We start from the raw sequence: 17462 nt of genomic DNA on the forward strand, positions 1-17462 counted from the left end.
GTCTTCCTCGGGGTCTCCTCCCGGTGGGACATGACCGGAACACCTCACCGGGGAGGCGCTCAGGAGGCATCCGAATCAGATGCCCAAGCCACCTCATCTGGCTCCTCTCGATGTGGAGGAGAAGCGGCTCGACTCTGAGCCCCTCCCGGATGACCGAGCTCCTCACCTTATCTCTTAGGGAGAGCCCGGACACCCTGCGGAGAAAACTCATTTCGGACGCTTGTAACCGGGATCTGACCCATAGCTCGTGACCATAGATGAGGATTGGAACGTAGATCGACCGGTAAATTGAGAGCTTCGCCCTTTGGCTCAGCTCCTTCTTCACCACGACAGACCGATACAATGTCCGCATCACAGCAGGCGATGCACCGATCCGCCTGTCGATCTCCCGCTCCCTCCTGCCCCCACTCGTGAACAAGACCCCAAGATACTTGAACTCCTCCACTTGGGTCAAGATCTCCTCCCCGACCCGGAGCGGGCACTCCACCCTTTTCCGACTGAGGACCATGGTTTCAGATTTGAAGGTGCTGATCTTCATCCCAACCGCTTCACACTCGGCTGCGAAACGCTCCAGTGAGATTTGGAGAGCCCTGTTTGAAGGAGCCAACAGCACCACATCATCTGCAAAAAGCAGGGATGCAATACTGAGGCCCCCAAAACGGACCCCCTCAACGCTTCGGCTGCGCCTAGAAATTCTGTCCATAAAGGTTATGAACAGAATCAGCGACAAAGGGCAGCCTTGGCGGAGTCCTACACCCACTGGAAACGATTCCGACTTACTGCGAACCAAACTGGGGCCAGACAAAGCACGGCTCAAAGACCCCTTATGATGAGTAAAATATATCGACCAAGGTTTCCCTTGCCCGGACGCGGGTCACCGGGGCCCCCCTCTGGAGCCAGGCCTGGAGGTGGGGCTCGTTGGCAGGCGCCTGGTGGCCGGGCTTACACCCATGGGGCCCGGCCGGGCACAGCCCGAAGAGGCAACATGGGTCTCCCTTCCCATGGGCTCACCACCCATGAGAGGGGCCAAAGGGGTCGGGTGCAATGTGAGCTGGGCGGCAGCCAAAGGCGGGGACCCTGGCGGTCCGATCCTCGGCTGCAGAAGCTAGCTCTTGGGACATGGAATGTCACCTCTCTGGCAGGGAAGGAGCCCGAGCTGGTATGTGAGGCAGAGAATTTCCGACTGGATATAGTCGGACTTGCCTCCACACACAGCCTGGGTTCTGGTACCAGTTCTCTCGAGAGGGGTTGGACTCTCTTCCACTCTGGAGTTGCTCACGGTGAGAGGCGCAGAGCAGGTGTGGGCATACTCATTGCCCCCCGGCTCAGTGCCTGTACATTGGGGTTCACACCGGTAGACGAGAGGGTTGCCTCCCTCCGCCTTCGGGTGGGTGGACGGGTCCTGACTGTTGTTTGTGCATATGCACCAAACAGCAGCTCAGCATACCCACCCTTTTTGGGTGTCCTTGGAGGGTGTGCTGGAGAGTACTCCTGCTGGGGACTCCATTGTTCTGCTGGGGGACTTCAATGCTCACGTGGGCAATGACAGTGATACCTGGAGGGGCGTGATTGGGAGGAACGGCACCCCCGATCAAAACCTGAGTGGTGTTTTGTTATTGGACTTCTGTGCTCGTCACGGATTGTCCATAACGAACACCTTGTTCAAACATAAGGGTGTCCATATGTGCACTTGGCACCAGGACACCCTAGGCCGCAGTTCGATGATCGACTTTGTAGTTGTATCATCGGATTTGCGGCCGCATGTTCTGGACACTCGTGTGAAGAGAGGGGCGGAGCTGTCAACTGATCACCACCTGATGGTGAGTAGGCTCCGATGGTGGGGGAAGATGCCGGTCCGCCCTGGCAGACCCAAACGTATAGTGAGGGTTTGTTGGGAGCGTCTGGCGGAATCCCCTGTCAGAAGGAGTTTCAACTCCCACCTCCGACAGAGCTTTTCCCATGTTCCGGGGGAGGCGGGGGACATTGAGCCCGAGTGGACCATGTTCCGTGCCTCTATTGTTGAGGCGGCCAATCTGAGTTGTGGCCGTAAGGTGGTTGGTGCCTGTCGTGGCGGCAATCCCCGTACTCGCTGGTGGACACCAGCAGTAAGGGATGCCGTCAAGCTGAAGAAGGAGTCCTATCGAGCCTTTATGGCCTGTGGGACCCCAGAGGCAGCTGACGGGTATCGACTGGCCAAGCGGACCGCGGCTTCGGTGGTCGCCGAGGCAAAAACCCGAGCGTGGGAAGAGTTCGGTGAGGCCATGGAAGCCGACTTCCGGACGGCTTCGAGGAAATTCTGGTCCACCATCCGACTTCTCAGGAGGGGGAAGCAGTGCACCACTAACACTGTGTACAGTGGGGATGGGGCGCTGCTGACTTCGACTCGGGACGTTGTGAACCGGTGGGCAGGCTACTTCGAAGACCTCCTCAACTCCACCAACACGCCTTCCTTGGAGGAAGCAGAGCCTGGGGACTCTGAGGTGGGTTCTCCTATCTCTGTGGTTGAAGTCACCGATGTTGTTAAAAAGCTCCTCGGTGGCAAGGCCCCAGGGGTGGATGAGATCCGCCCGGAGTTCCTCAAGGCTCTGGATGTTGTGGGGCTGTCCTGGTTGACACGCCTCTGCAACATCGCGTGGTCAACAGGGAGAGTGCCTCTGGATTGGCAGACCGGGGTGGTAGTCCCTCTTTTTAAAAAGGGGGACCGGAGGGTGTGTTCCAACTACAGAGGGATCACACTCCTCAGCCTCCCTGGTAAGGTCTATTCAGGGGTGCTGGAGAGGAGGGTCCGTCAGGAAGTCGAGCCTCAGATTGAGGAGGAGCAGTGTGGTTTTCGTCCCGGCCGTGGAACAGTGGACCAGCTCTACACCCTTAGCAGGGTCCTTGAGGGTATGTGGGAATTCGCCCAACCAGTCTACATGTGTTTTGTGGACTTGGAGAAGGCGTTTGACCGTGTCCCTCGGGGAGTTCTGTGGGGGGTGCTTCGTGGGTATGGGGTACCGAACCCCCGGATACGGGCTGTTCGGTCACCATACCATCGATGTCAGAGTTTGGTTCGCATTGCCGGCAGTAAGTCGGAATCGTTTCCAGTGGGGGTAGGACTCCGCCAAGGCTGCCCTTTGTCGCCGATTCTGTTCATAACCTTTATGGACAGAATTTGTAGGCGCAGCCGAAGCGTTGAGGGGGTCCGTTTTGGGGGCCTCAGTATTACATCCCTGCTTTTTGCAGATGATGTGGTGCTGTTGGCTCCTTCAAACGGGGCTCTCCAACTCTCACTGGAGCGTTTCGCAGCCGAGTGTGAAGCGGTTGGGATGAAAATCAGCACCTCCATATCTGAAACCATGGTCCTCAGTCGGAAAAGGGTGGAGTGCCCCCTCCGGGTCGGGGAGGAGATCTTACCCCAAGTGGAGGAGTTCAAGTATCTTGGGGTCTTGTTCACGAGTGGGGGTAGGAGGGAGCGGGAGATCGACAGGCGGATCAGTGCAGCGTCTGCTGTGATGCGGACGTTGTATCGGTCTGTCGTGGTGAAGAAGGAGCTGAGCCAAAGGGCGAAGCTCTCAATTTACCGGTCGATCTACGTCCCAACCCTCACCTATGGTCACGAGCTATGGGTCGTGACCGAAAGAACGAGATCCCGGATACAAGCGGCTGAAATGAGTTTTCTCTGCAGGGTGTCCGGGCTCTCCCTTAGAGATAAGGTGAGAAGCTCAGTCATCCGGGAGGGGCTCAGAGTCGAGCCGCTTCTCCTCCACATCGAGAGGAGCCAGATGAGGTGGCTTGGGCATCTGATTCGGATGCCTCCTGAGCGCCTCCCCGGTGAGGTGTTCCGGTCATGTCCCACCGGGAGGAGACCCCGAGGAAGACCCAGGACACGCTGGAGAGACTATGTCACCCAGCTTGCCTGGGAACGACTCGGGATCCCCCGGGGAGAGCTGGAAGAAGTAGCTAGGGAGAGGGAAGTCTGGGCTTCCCTGCTAAAGCTGTTGCCCCCGCGACCCGGCCCCGGATAAGCGGTAGATGATGGATGGATGGATGGATGGATGGATGGAGGAAACCGGAGCACCCGGAGAAAACCCACGCAGGCCCGGGGAGAACATGCAAACTCCACACAGGGAGGCCGGAGCTGGAATCGAACCCAGTGCTAACCGCTGGACTACCGGGCCACCGCATGACACCATTTAATTTTTTTTTTTTTGCCCAGTGGGAAGCCCTATTAGATCTACCTTGATTTACAGAGGACAAACACAATGGATAATGCTGTTGCAAAGCTTAACTACTGGCTGGAGGGCCATGTTGACCAATACATATTTTTCATGTTCTACTGTTCTCAATAAAATTGATTCAGAAACTATAATGTACTTGAATTATTTTACTTAATGAACACAGCCAATGTTTATTCTTCCCCTTTATTTTGGCTTGTACATAAATTAAAGTTGTTAAAGTAAAGCTGTTAAACGGAAAATATAATGACATATTAATACATTGATGATGAGATCTAGCAATATGTGTCAATGGACAAATAAAAAACCTGCACCCAGTTCACGGTCAAATACACACCTCAAATTCAACGCTCCTCCAACAGGCATGGTGATGCAAGGGCCCCGTGCAAAGTTTGGTGCAGCTTCATTCTAATTATTCTTAAATATGCGGATTAAAAGTTTGTAATGCATTTTTAAACTGAGTTTGGTATTTATTAACAATTCTGCTTAAAATCCACATGTGGAACACGGTTAGAAAGGGTGAAAATAAGCAGCAGGATCGCACAAGGTGCCATGTGACGGAGGGTCGAGTGGAGAATATTTGTGTCACTGTCAGTACAATGCGAGGTGAAGCAGAGTGCATCCTTAAAATGTATTTTGGACAGCTATGGTTTTTGCAAAGGAGAGAAAGGGTTTCTGGAAATGCTCCTCCGGGGTTGGGACAGTGTTTGGTTGCCTGACTTTCATCTCTGTTCTCTTCAAATAAGTGTGGAAATGGTTGACAACACCATGAATCTTTCATCAATTAATATCAAACATGATCTTTCGGTGTTCATTTTAAACGGATTTGTTTCAGTACTGGATTGCTGTACATCTGTGCGGAAAAAGGAAGGTCAAACTGTTGTTGGAGAATTGCAGTTTACCTTATTTTATTACACTGTATTGCTGACCGTGTTATGTATTTATGTATTTATTTTTAATTTTGCACTTGACAAGTACTCCCTTTATTTAAAATAAAAAAATAATTAAAAAAAAAAAAATAAATACCGGTAAATGTAAAAAAAATGAATTTTCAAAAAAACTAAACCTAATAAAAACGCAAAATCAGGAAAACTAACTGAAATTAAACATACAGTATATATATATATATATATATATATATATATATATATATATATATATATATATATATATATATATATAATTAGAGCTGTCAAACGATTAAAATATTTAATCTAATTAAAAATGCAACTGTCATAATTAACTCAAATCAACTAAAAAATTAATCGTGATTACTCACACATTTTTTATCGTTTCTGAATTTCCTTTTACATTTTTTGTCATATTTTTCCCCCATTTTAATGCTCTCATCAACATGGAATCATGAATCAGTTTTCTAAGAGCCAAATGCAAATATTTACTGAAATAACAAATTCGATTTTCAATTTTACATGAACATTTTTCACTTGGTGCAGTTATTCACACATAATCTCTCACACAATATTACTGCCCATCAATAATGGTGAAAAAATATTTTGTCCCACAACAGCTGCTTTAACAGCTTTTTTTATGAAATCAAAATAGAGCAATATAACATTGTAAAGTGCACATCTAAGGTACACTAGTACTCAGCCGATAGTGGATTTAAACCATGGTTGCATACTTCATTTTTCTCAAGTTTGCTTTCAACACAGCAGTCTGTTTCTGTATGTTTGTTGAAGAATAACGAGACACCGGACAACAGTGTTCATTATGTGCCGCTGTATTGGAAACTGCCGGCCGTACAAAGCACACGCACTTCCCCGTGCTGCAGGGGGAAACCATTGTGAAGGGGGGGGGGGTTCACTCCCCCTAACACAGTCAGACTATGTTGATTGTATTGGTCCTACTTGCGCGGAAGTCTGTCTATGGCAAGGGTGCCCAAACTTTTTGGGTCGAAGATCTACTTTTCGATCAACTGACCTCACGGGATCTACCCTTACCGGCGCGCGCACGCACACACACACACAAATTTAAGATTTACCCGCTTTATTTTATTTTTTAAATATTTTTTTAGTGAAAATGAGACTGACAAGATGATTAGTGTGCAGTGTATATTAACACAAAAAATATATTACTAACATGTACAAAGACACACAAATGGTTGTTTGTTTTTATTCTTCTTGACACTCCTCGGATCTACTTGGGACCTGTCTTCGATCTACCGGCAGATCAGGATCTACCTAATGGGCACCCCTGCTCTACGGTTTTGTGTAGACCTCATTATGAATGACTACACTTGGTTCGATGACAACACTGGAGACATTTTACTTTCGCTAGGTCGCTACCACTGTAGGGCACTGTCACTGTCAGACGAACACAGAGAAGCTGCACCCGCTCAATTTACATAGACACAGAACACTGTAACCTTCCACACAAAATAGTTCCAAACACGTAAAATCGCGTCAATGGCATACATGGTATACCTGTATGATACAGAGAGAGAGAGAAGAACAGATAACTTTGGTCTTGTCAGTGGAGCAATATGGCAACTTTTTAAAAGTAAACTTTGCATTCATAAACTCTTTAGGTATCCGTTTTCGGTGTCTCGCGCTGCCGTGGCTGGCAAAACAGACATGGGCGTGGACTTCTGCAGCTCGCTTGTTGTTTTGTTTCTGGTGTATTTATAGAGGAACGTAACATCCTCTTGTGACGTGTGCCGCGTTAATCTCGCGAGAAAATATTTAATCCCGTTAAAATTCATTTAAATTAATGCCAATAAAAACGCACAAAACTGACAGCTCATATATATATATATATATATATATATATATATATATATATATATATATATATATATAAAATCCTCATCTCACCCCTCGGGTGGTGTCTGTCCCTCATTCAGCTCAGGTCCTCTACCAGAGGCCAGGAAGCTTGAGGGTTCTGCGCAGTATTCTTGCTGTTCCCAGCACTGCACATTTCTGGACTGAGATGTCCGATGTTGTTCCCGGGATCTGTTGCAACCACTCATCTAGTTTGGGGGTCACTGCCCCGAGTGCTCCGACCACCACAGGCACGACTGTCACCTTTACCTTCCAGGCTCTCTCCAGCTCCTCTCTGAGCCCTTGCTATTTCTCAAGTTTCTCATGTTCCTTCTTCCTGATGTTTCCATCACTTGGGACCGCTACATCCACTACAACGGCTTTCCTCTGCCCTTTATCTATGATCATGATATCTGGTTGGTTCGCCATTACCATCCTGTCAGTCTGGATCAGGAAGTCCCACAGGATCTTCGCTTTGTCATTCTCCATCACCTTCGGAGGTGTTTCCCATTTTGACCTTGGGGTTTCCGGTCCATACTCCGCACAGATGTTTCGGTAGACTATGCCAGCCACCTGGTTATAGCGTTCCATGTAGGCTTATCCCCGGCCAGCATCTTACACCCTGCAGTTATGTGTTGGATCGTCTCAGGTGCCTCTTTGCACAACCTACACCTTGGGTCTTGTCTGGTGTGGTATATCTGGGCCTCGATGGCTATGGTGCTCAAGGCCTGCTCCTGAGCAGCCAGAATGAGTGCCTCTGTGCTGTCCTTCAGGCCGGCCCTCTCTAGCCACTGATAGGACTTCTTGAGATCAGCCACTTCAGTTATGGTCCGCTGGTACATCCCGTGTAGGGGCTTGTCCTCCCATGATGGTCCCTCTTCCAGCGCCTCATCTTCTGTTCCCCATTGTCTGAGACATTCTCTGAGTACGTCATCCGTTACAGCCTTCTCCTTGATGTATTCATGGAGCTTGGATGTTTCATCCTGGACAGTGGCTCTCACACTCACTAGTACACGGCCTCCTTCCTTTCGGCTTGCGTACAGTCTGAGGGTGCTGGATTTGGGATGGAACCCTCCATGCATGGTTAGGAGCTTTCGGGTCTTAACGGCCGTGGTCTGAATCTCTTCCTTTGGCCATCTTATTATTCCTGCAGGGTATCTGATCACTGGCAGGGCATAGCTGTTTATTGCCCGGGTCTTATTCTTGCCATTGAGCTGGCTTCTTAGGACTTGCCTCACTCGCTGGAGGTATTTGGCCGTAGCCGCTTTCCTTGTTGCCAGTTCGAGGTTGCCATTGGCTCATGGTATACCAAGGTACTTGTAGCTGTCCTCAATGTCTGCTATTGTTCCTTCAGGGAGTGAGACCCCTTCAGTGCGGACTACCTTTCCTCTCTTAGTCACCATCCGACGACATTTCTCAAGCCCGAATGACATCCCGATGTCGCTGCTGTAGATCCTGGTTGTATGGATCAGGTAATCTATGTCCCTTTCGCTCTTAGCATTCAGCTTTATGTCATTCATGTAGAGGAGGTGACTGATTGTAGCTCCATTTCTGAGGCGGTATCCATAGCCTGTCTTGGTGATTACTTGGCTTAGGGGGTTCAGTCCTATGCAGAACAGCAGTGGGGACAGTGCATCACCTTGGTATATGCCACATTTGATGGACACTTGGGTAAGTGGCTTGCCATTTGCTTCAAGTGTGGTTTTCCACATCCTCATCGAGTTCACAACAAAGGCTCTTAGGGTCCTGTTCACCTTATACAACTCCAAGCATTCAGTGATCCATGTATGTGGCATCGAGTCATAGGCTTTCTTGTAATCAATCCATGCTGTGCACAGGTTGGTACGTCGGGACCTGCAGTCTTGTGCGACTGTTCTGTCAACCAGAAGCTGACGTTTGGCTCCTCTGGTATCTCTACCAATGCCCTTCTGCGCTTCGTTCATGTATTGATCCATGTGTCCACTTATCTTAGCCGCAATGATGCCTGACATGAGCTTCCATGTTGTGGAGAGACAGGTTATTGGCCGATAGTTGGATGGGGCTGCACCCTTCGAGGGATCCTTCATGATCAGGATCGTTCGCCCTTCGGTTAGCCATTCTGGGTGAGTCCCATCCCTCAGCAGCTGGTTCATTTGTACTGCTAGGTGCTCATGGAGTGCTGTGAGTTTCTTTAGCCAGTAGGTGTGGACCATGTCCGGGCCTGGTGCTGTCCAGTTCTTCATATCTGAGACTCTTTCCTGTATGTCTGCCACTGTTATGGTAACTGGGTTCTGTTCAGGGAGGTTGCTGTGCTCCTCTCTCAGGGTCACCATCCATTATTGTGCACTGCTGTTATGTGCAACCTCCTCTCATATGCCTTTCAGTTTCCAGTCTTGGTGGGTCAGCTCTGTTGTTAGGACCCTGCCACTGAGCGTACACTTTCGCAGGTTGTGTTGCGAACAGCCTGTTTATTCGTCTGGCCTCATTCTCTTTCGTGTAGCGCCTTAGGCGACTGGACAAGGCTTGGAGCCTTTGTTTGGCAGTTTCGAGTGCTTCAGGTATGGTCATCTGGATGTACCTCTCAGGTATCGGCCTTTTCATCACACCTCTCTGGGCCTCCGTCAATTGACTCAAATCTTTCCGGGCCGCCTTGATCTTAGCCTCCAACCGTATTTTCCATGGTGGGTAACGTATCTCATGGCTTCCATGGTTACTCTTATAGCCCAGAGTCTCCTGGATCACTGATGCTGAAGCGTATATCAGCTCATTGGTTTCTGTGATCGTTACGGTAGAGATCGCCCTCAGTGCTGCATTCACACTTTCTATGAGACTTTCAGATGGTACTTCACATAGCCGTTGTAATCGGTTTCTAGGTTGCCCAGCTTTCATTCTCGCCATGATCTTAGCTTTCAGGTCAGTTGCTGCCTCGCTCAGCATTTCATTCATTGGGGCTCGCCACCCAATCTCACCATCTGCATTCATTGGGGCTTGCCTCCCAATCTCTGGTATGACCTCCTCCTCTGATCTGGCAGCCTGGGGCCCTTCACCATGGAACCTGCGTTGTACCTCATCAATGTCAAGTTGTGACAGCAGTTGCCGTTTGTGGATGTTGGAACACTGAGCTACTAGTTGTTTCGTGGTCAACCGTGACTGTGGGTTTCGAAGTAACCATTTAGCCCACATTCTCTGCATGTAACCCCTCTGACTAGGGTTGCTTGAGTAGTAGCATTCCAACAGAGCCATGTTATCGCATCTCGCCCATCTCCGCTTTGTTCCAGTAGCCCATTTTTCATCAAGGTGCTCTGGTTCCCCAGCACCTGACGCAGACCTTGTTTGGCCAGGCGACGTCTGAGTCGGCATGTCATTCGTTTTATTGTCTCTCATCATTGTATGAGGTAGGCATTAGCGTGAAGGATCTTGCCCAAGGACCCACACTGGATGGTGTTAAGTGCTCATTTTTTGCCCCAAGCGGGATTCGAACCACCGTCTCCCGTATGCCAAACCGATGCCTGCTATATATATATATATATATATATATATATATATATATATATTGAGCATGCAGAATTTCTGGATTTGTGCACTGGACTCTTGACAGGTAGTGGACAGATCATGAAATATGAAGTGTACCGTGTTTGCCAAATGTCTCAGACGCTATCTGAACACTTTTGGCTGAACAACCACACAAATTATCACTGAAACGATCCACCATTGTGTCACCTTTCAATACTCTTTCTGTATCACCACCATCAGACCTCTATCCTCATTCACGACATTTCCTGCATGCATCCAGTACAATTCAGTCTAAGCTTATCAGTACGGACCAGTGAAACTGCTGCTCGCTGCTGTATTTGCTCTTAGGCTGCAACGGGAACACGGCGGCCTGACAGTGCTGATCCCGGAGGACATGTCAAGCACTCAACGGTTTGACCCTGGTTTGCTCGGCCAGTTCAATGTAACAACGAAAAACAGCCCCGCTGTGAACAAACTATTCCACATTCATCCCTGTAATCTACAATGTTTTTCCACACTCATCAGGCCATCAAATTAGTCAAGCAATGCTGCAATGTTGTGATCAGTGGGGGCATAAACATGAGTGGTAATAAAAGACAGTGGCTTCATGAGGCGTGACGCGCCAAATGACAACCATTTACCATCAAATTGAGCTGCCCGACAAGGTCAAAAGTTTATCCAGCGACCGGAGGGAGTGAAAGAAAGAGATATCAGCAAAAATCCACAAATAATCTAAAGTCACGCGTTTGTTATTTTGATTTGCTCCAGGAACTTTGGTCTGAAAAAAAAATCCTAAATCATTTTTTTTCTTTGTGAATCCTAAGGAAATTAGGGAGGAATAAATTAAGATGGCATGTATGACAGTGAATGTGCTCTGCCGGTGACGAATGAGTTGTTTCAAGTTCGTTTTTTGATTGACAACAGGGCCAAAATTAAAAATGGCTCAGTACTGTCATCTTTTGTCATCGGCCTTGAACTCGAACGTGGGCTGCAACATCCACAAAAGCAAATTAACACAGGTGGTTTTGGTCAACTAATGCCATCATCGAACTCAAACGACGTAAGAACATTTGTTAATTATGAAGTTTAGAGCCTGCAATACTAGATTCTCTCATCGTTCGAAGGAAGTCTCTAACCTCAGGCCACAAGGGTTATAAACATGGCTAAAAACCTGCTGTCCCTATCCTGACAGCTCAACAAAGACTGTGCTTAAGCATACTTGGACCTGCATGATGATCATCATATTTTTTTGCCATCTCTTATATATATATATATATATATATATATATATATATATATATTGTGATAATTTTACAGTTTAACCCCAGTGATCAGAAAAGTTTGAGTCCCATTATGCATTTAGAGAGTCCCAAATTTCGAATTCTGAAATGGTCTCCTGATTCACTTGCATATGACAATAACACAAACAACAACAAGATTCATTGATAATAGGTTTATTTCTTACAAACAAATGCTGCAAAAAAATAATTAATTCAGATATACAAGATTTGATGAGAAACAGGTTCTTATTTCATCCCATGGTTTAGTGTTTGAGTTCACAAATTCTCTCAGTCAACTTATTATCGCAAAAAACTATCCAATTTCAGGTGCTTCCTCTGTGATATCTCCGCAATAAACTTTCCCAACACTTGTTCGCAACACTTTTTTTAACGTTACACAACTTGGCAATCATATTTCCGTGGGGTTGAAGGCCGATCTCGCCAATCTTGTCTCGTGAGATTACTTAACGCGAGATCAAAGCAACAATGGCGGCGATTGTCAAACTGCGATCGTTGCTGGTAAAAAAAGATGTACTGTAGTTTTTTTTGTTTGTTTTGACTGAGAAATTTTCTTGCGTCCCAAAACCGCACATTATTTGGAACTGTGCGTCCCGCAGAAAAATTATGTGTTGTGCGTCTAGGATGAGGGATGCAGAGGTAACGAGATGACTGCATATATATATATCTATATATATTGGAGAATGACAGAGCGAAGATCCTGTGGGACTTCCAGATCCAGACTGAAAAGATGGTAATGGCGAACCAACCAGATATCGTGATCATAGATAAAGGGCAGAGGAAAGCCGTTTTAGTGGATGTAGCGGTCCCAAGTGATGGAAACATCAGAAAGAAGGAACACGAGAAACTCGAGAAATAGGTCTCAGAGAGGAGCTGGAGAGAGCCTGGAAGGTAAAGGTGACAGTCGTGCCTGTGGTGGTCGGAGCACTCGGGGAAGTGACCCCCAAACTTGATGAGTGGTTGCAACAGATCCCGGGAACAACATCGGACATCTCTGTCCAGAAATGTGCAGTGCTGGGAACAGCAAGGATACTGCGCAGAACCCTCAAGCTTCCTGGCCTCTGGTAGAGGACCCGAGCTGAATGAGGGACGGACACCACCCGAGGGGTGAGATGAGGGTTATTATTATTTTTTTTTTTTATATACAGGTATATATATATTTTTCCTCCGATATGCGTTTTCCATGGAAAATGTGGCTGTCAAACGTGCATGCATGTGCACACACGCACAAAGGAAACACACAAATGTAAAAATTTAACTTGAACAAAAAATACAAATATGTGAGGATACAAGACTCCAGTGTAGTCGAGCAATTTTTTCAATCCACCACCCCGTCTGATTTTTAAAAATAAATGAATTGGGGGCCACTCAAAATGCGGCTGTGGTCCACCAGTGGCCCATCCTTGGTACATATTGTAAAGCTTTATACAGAAAAAATATAAATGTGCATGTGAGTTGCATGTATTACTTTTTATCCACTTGAGTTCGCCATTCTCCCATTCCACATTGTAATACCAGTATCTGCGGCTTTGAATGTGTGTCACTTTAAAACGCAAGTCCCGTCCTCCTGAGTGACGCTGATGTCAGCGAGAATGTAGCCTTGGCCATGGTGCCTCAGGATGATGCCGGCTGTTAAATTGTAAACCGCTCAGCCAGTCTTCATGTTGACTTCGATGTATGTTGATGGGAAAATGCTGTGAATCTTGCATTCTTGCTTTCCTCCTGTTCGTATTACGTATATGTGTATACCTGTATATAGAAGAAGAAAAAGAAAAATGCTTCGGCGGAAGGGCAACGGGAAAAATTTTGTTCCGAGTCTCACTGTGGGGCCAGCACTGGTGTGCATACATTTGTGCATATCTTGCACATAGAGGGCCTCCTCTCGCTTTTGTCTTGGAACAAAGTGCTGGATTGCTGCCATTGTCGCTTCTTACCCAGTAGGAGGCTTACTGACACTTACCCACAGTGCTTCGGGGAGCGAGATAGGGGTCGTCATTGTGAAATGGTTGTGCAATCACAGCTCTTTTCCTTGACGGTAGTTAGACATACTCCTTTGGCTTTTCTTCAAAGCCGCCTCGAAACCAGGGAGGGGGAAATGACAATGGTCAGGTTTGTTGAGTCAGAACAATAAACCAAGCAAGAAGCAATAGCTTCAAGTCTCCAGCCTCCACAAATCACCATACCAAGGCACTTAACGCGACCTTGATGTGCAAAGAGACAAGTGTCATTTTGGGGGGCGGGCTGGGCTCACAGAAGGGGAGCTCATTTGGCCGTCTCTTGTTTCAGCAATGGCCATGCGAAGGAACAACTTTCTCGTGGCGCAGCGACACTTTCATTCAGGCCTAAATTGAGGGACATCACCACCATCCCCATGTACCTGTTTCCAAGAAGGTAATTGGAGAAACAAAAGGCTGGGGGGAGGACAAAAACAAATGGGCCCTTGGAAAGCTTCTTACACTTCCAAAACACCAATGACATCAGATAAGTGGTGGGGAAATATCCGTTCGTCCAATTTAAATGATAAACACATCTGATTGAGGTAGATGATGAAACGTCTGAGGTGAACTCTTGTCGAGCTCAAGATGTAGCAAGCTTAAAACTTTGCAAAATGAAAATCTACTGGAAATGAAATCTTTAATACACTGTTATTATGGTCCAGCTGTGGTTACATGCGCTAATCTGACTTCCTAATATCAATGTGCAATAAAACCGTGTGAATCAAAATACAGAGCCGTAGCTCGAAATAAAAGCCAGGTTTGTGGTGATACTGGGAGAAGTAAAATAAAACAACTGACTCACAAAAGAAACTGGAAAAAGCTCATGCAATGTCAGGAGTGATATGGATGTATACTTGGTTAGAAACCACTCCCAAATATATAACATATATACATTCGTGACAGACCGATATGTTTTTTCAGGGCTGATACAAAAGCCGATTATCAGTAGTCAAGGAGGATGACAAGCGATATTTGAAGGCAACCTCCATCCATTCATCCATTTTCTGATCCACTTCTCTTCACAAAGGTTGCGGGACGTGATGGAGCCTATCGCTGCTGTCTTCGGGCAGTCGGCGAGGAACATCATGAACTGGTCGCCAGCCAATAACAGGTTAACACATAGACGAATAACCATCCACACTCACACTCACACTTAGGGACAATTTCGAGTGTTCAATCAGCCTGCCGTGCATGTTTTAGAAATGTGGGAGGGAATTGGAGTACCCGGAGAAAACCCACACAGGCAAGAACATGCAAACTCCACTCAGGAAGGCCGGAGCCGGAATTGAACCCGCTTAGTGCCCGAAAACAGCTGGGATAGGCTCCAGCACGTCCTGTGTCCCTTGTGAGGATAAAGCAGATCAGAAAATGGATGGATGGATGGCACAGTGGACGACTGGTTATCATGTTGGCCTCAGTGCAGAGGTTAAGGTTTCGATTTTCTACAGGTAATCCGGTTTTCTCCTCCAGTCCAAAAAACATGCATTGCAGGCTCGTGGAACACTCCAAATTGCCCCTAGGCGTGAGTGTGCATGGTTGTTCGTTTATGTGTGTCCTGTGATTGGCTGACAACCAGTTCACGGTGTACCCCCGCCCGGTGCTCGATGATGGCTGAGATTTGCTCATCTGTTTTCATCTGAATACATTTTCAACATAATTGCTTGGCACCGAGATGCCACCAGCTCGCACGAAGGAAATATGTTTCGATTCGACATGACATTAAACTGAGCATGAAAAGTAGCAAATAGGTGAGTTTTTCAGCAAATAATGGAGAGTCGATTCCCCCAACAGATTTGCGAGCCACCAACTTTGCAAATGAGTTCAGCTAAGAACGCGTTCCTGGCTTATAAAACTCTGATTGAGAGGGAAAGTAGGAGTCGCATCGCAATCATTGAAGTATAAAGAAATAAATGTCCCTCCATATTCTAAATAATAAAATTGAAATACAGTAAAACCACTCACCTATAGAGGAGATGGAACAGCAAGGTGTTGGCAGAGCAATACGCACGTGTGCAGTGGCATGAATTCAAATGTTGTATTGTATGCAGAAACTGGAAAGTCAGGGGGGAAATGAATTGTCGTGCTCATAATGTAGGAAGGGACTCAGCCCCTTTTCTCTGTTGGAGTATTTCCAACTCTACGATTAACTTTGGATATATTGTTTTTGTATCACAATGTTTTCCCCCCGTACTTAATGTGCATGTTAAATTGCTCCATGTACAGCACTTTGTATGCAGCGATGGCTGTTTGAAAGTGCTCTACAAATACTGTTGACCTGACAAATATCTTTCTAAAGGAAATTAATTATTTGGGGAAATCAAATTTGAAATAAAAAATAGCGGTGAATTATAATTGATTTGTCCAAATGGCAAGCGCAACACGGCAATTCTAATCACTCGGTGGTTAGCATTGCTGACCCACAATTTGGAAGTTGGGGGTTCAAATGTCATGTGTTTCCATGTTTTCAAACATGGAAAATGTAGCCATTGTGAATAGAGGATTGATTAGTCACCCTAACTTCTTTTCCGACCACTTGGCAAGGTCTTATGATTCTCCAACGTCTTTCTTTGATGAGGATTCTTGTTATGATACGACATGTTTTCATTTCGCTGAAGATGACAACTTAATCACACTGCGATTCTTGCAATTGGCTCAGGAGGGATACGGTGGCACGTGTTTCTCCAGCAAAATAATCCGTTCAAATTCACCTTCCAGTACTTCAGTTCACTCTTGATTATTTCCTGCTTGGCCAACAAAAGGGATGAAACTACTCTGGAAACACAATAACGCCGGCAGTTAATTCAAATTTTAAATCTAATTCCCCTTTTGCATTTGTCCCTGAAATAGGCCTACTCTCCCTTCACCGCCGACGAGAGGCAATTTAGGGATTGTTGTGTATTAAAACTTGACTTTTTTGTTCAACTTCTCCTTTTCATAAGTTAGCAGCCAAGGTGCTTAAACTTAATGATGATAGCGTGTCTGGCACAGTGTGAAGGCAACATAATATGCCTACCTGCACCTTCACGACCTACTGAGAGATTTTAAATAAAGAAATAAATAAAACTCAATATGTGTCTCGTTCCTCGTTGAGACCTTATCATTCAAATAAAATAAAATGAGAAATTAGAATCATTTACATTTTAAAAGACATTGATTAATAAAAAAAAATCACTGAAATCAATGGTGCATGGAATCGAGGCAATTTTATTTTTCAAGTGGCTGCACAAAATGAAATCATCTGGATTCAGATCCTTTTTTTTTAATTGATGTATATCCTACCATGCAGCCACTTGACAAAATAACATTGAGTCAATTCAACATATCATTTTTTTCAGTGTATTTAAAACACTGACAATGTAATTAATTTGTTGCAACATGCAGCAATGATTTACTGACTAATCGCTAAAAATACAGTTTATCAGTACTATGAAGAGCTGTATGCCATTGCAAACTACAACCACAACAATTTAAAAAAATCATTATTTAAAATGAATTACATTGAGATTTAAAATGTATTCCTTATTAAAAATGAAATTAATTCTTTATTTTTTTTAAACCATATGTATTCATTCCAAATAAAATGACAAAAAATTAACAATTACACATGCAACGCATTCTTTACTAAGAAATTGATTTGATTAAATGGAAAAAGATGTATATGAACAACAGATATTACAG

The sequence above is a fragment of the Hippocampus zosterae genome, chromosome 1, assembly GCF_025434085.1.
Source record: "Hippocampus zosterae strain Florida chromosome 1, ASM2543408v3, whole genome shotgun sequence".
NCBI classification, from domain to species: domain Eukaryota; kingdom Metazoa; phylum Chordata; class Actinopteri; order Syngnathiformes; family Syngnathidae; genus Hippocampus; species Hippocampus zosterae.